We start from the raw sequence: 2,479 nt of genomic DNA on the forward strand, positions 1-2,479 counted from the left end.
CGCTACAGAGCTCCAAAAACCCCTTACTTGCACTCAACTCAAACTTGTTTCTGAAGCGGCGTGAGCATTCGCGGTACCCATCTTGCACTGACTTTTGAAAGATTCAGATGTTCATGAAGGATAGTGTGAATGGTACCCACGGATAGCTTAGTCTTTTCTGCTAATGTTTTCACTCTGATACGGGCATCTTCCAATACAAGTTTCTCGACAATTTTAACGTTTTCTTCAGAAGTGGCACCTACCGGCCCTCCAGCACGGGGGTCGTCTTCAATACTCTCTCTACCCCGTTTAAATTCACTAGACCACTTCTGAATAGTAGATAATGAAGGAGCAGAATCTTGATAAACAGCCACCATTTCTTCATGAATAACTTTTTGAGTCTTTCCTCGTTTTGTAAGGAATTTAATCACTGCGCGGTGCGCGATTTTCGTCAACATTGTGGCGTCTGTCATTGTAGTTGTCTTCTCGTATTGATAACTTGAATACTAATGATGACAATTACATGAAATTTTATATTTATACCCTTAAAGAGTGTTTGTAACTTATGAGGTAATTAATTTACTCTTATCATTAGTTAATCACCCCGATACCGAGAATACATTGAACGCCCCTCGTATAGAAGCATCTATATCTATCTATATAATAGATAGCGAAAAATTTAACCATCTTAGGGGAAAAGCCGTCTCAGCTTGTTTAATAGCACATCATTATCTATGCGATTAAAGGCTTTCTTAAAGTAGAAATTGATAATATGTTCCAGTTGAGATTGCTAAATTAAACATAAAATGTAATGGAATTTTAAGCTGATCCCTACACCCTTTCACAATATATGGTGGCAAGTTGTCAGGCCCTACCGAGCAATTAGGTTTAGTTAGTCTTCTTATGGCCATCTCTACTTCATCCATGGATATATTAGTAACATTGACATAGTTGGCACTGCAATTTTGACTGTTACCCCCCGTAAAGTACGGATCGCCATGGGGAAGTGATTCTGACCCAGAAAATAAATATTATTCCTTTAATCACGTAATCGTCTATTGTATATTGTAATGAAAATATCGTATGCACATTTAGCGCTGTAAATTTTATATTACCATAGGGTATTTATCTAGATACACTAGGGTATCTATTTAGATACCCTATCTAGGCGAGAGAGAGAAATACGTTATTCTTACAACCCTGCGGGTATACAATGATTCGTCCTGAGACATGTATCGTCTAAATCTGCCGTCCATTAACTAAAACGCACTAGCTAAGTGCGAAATGGTCAAATATCCGTTTTAAATAGCAAAAGATAGAGCACAAAATTCTCTTTTAAAAACAGTAAAAATTAGTTTGTTCGACTTATTGAAATTTATCCTAACGATGCATAACTGAAATATCATTAAGCAATTTCAGTATTCAAAATCTGGGTTACGGTTTCTATGATGGTATCTCAAAAATATTTTTTGACACTTTTTATCCATTTTTTTTCCGAGTTTTAGCTAGCGGACGGCAGAAATTAAATTGGGCGTTTAAAGCTTTACCCATTGTAGTTTGCTAGGTCTTAAGAGGATTGGGAGTTAGATACGAGAATATACATAGTTTCATTTCATTCGAAGATAAGTAAAATCCCACCTTTCTGGGCTTGACAAGTTAAGTGTAGTGACTTGCAACTTGTTTCGCGCAACGTGTATAAGTAATGCAAGGTGCACCAGTAATCTCGATTCAACTCCGGTCGCTATTCCGTTCCGACGAATGACGTGCTGCTATTGCAATGCATTGCTGCGCCTTTAGAAATTGTTTGATGTAAAACTCCTCCATAACACACAGCTATTGTAAATACGAGTGATTCTTAGAATTATGTATTATAATTTGATTTTTGCCTTTTCACCTAGTTCTCTTTCCTAGATAATTATAATGTAAACATTTTAAATATGAGAAATAATGCTTGTTTGTCGTTCTGCCAAGCATATGAGGTTAATGAACGCTTCTAGTCTAACACAGAGTCACGGTTAACTTTTTTTTACCACGTGCATTATTCTGTACGCGCCAACTCCAAATCAGAGTTTACTTAGACATTACATAAATAGTGGTTTTCCCAACCTATCGCGAATTCCTACGACATGCAACCCTCCTACCTAGTAGTGTGAGCGAGTAACAAGCATTATACAACGTCAGTCGAGCGCACGCCGCCGCACGCGTCGTCAGTACAGTTCGTAGTAACCGCGCCGCGCTGTATTCTGCTAAAATTAGGACTCGCGCGCACCCGGTGAGCAAATTTTGACTTTACTACATTTCCATGAATTATGTTTTAGAAAAAAGTGTAAAATACCCTACAAATAATTATTGTTGCTATTTCCAAAAGTATATTTGACAGTAATTAATCAAGTATTCCAGTGTTTTATAATGTGTGTGTGTGTGTGTGTGTGTGTGTGTGTGTGTGTGTGTGTTGTGTGTGTGTGTGTGTGTGTGTGTGTGTGTGTGTGTGTGTGTGTGT

General features: G+C 37.7%; 1 protein-coding gene across 1 annotated transcript in view; it reads left to right on the forward strand.

Annotated features, from left to right (window-relative positions):
- The first annotated feature begins 2,173 nt into the window (after positions 1 to 2,173).
- LOC113237451 (putative fatty acyl-CoA reductase CG5065) overlaps positions 2,174 to 2,479 on the forward strand; it is a 24,804-nt gene continuing 24,498 nt past the window's right edge. Inside the window, exon 1 of the mRNA XM_026473931.1 lies at positions 2,174 to 2,251. The gene's annotated coding sequence lies outside the window, so the exon portion shown is untranslated. The remainder of the gene's footprint in view (positions 2,252 to 2,479) is intronic.

Source organism: Hyposmocoma kahamanoa, unplaced genomic scaffold (assembly GCF_003589595.1).
Source record: "Hyposmocoma kahamanoa isolate Upper Pololo Valley unplaced genomic scaffold, ASM358959v1 93, whole genome shotgun sequence".
Taxonomy (NCBI): Eukaryota; Metazoa; Arthropoda; class Insecta; order Lepidoptera; family Cosmopterigidae; genus Hyposmocoma; species Hyposmocoma kahamanoa.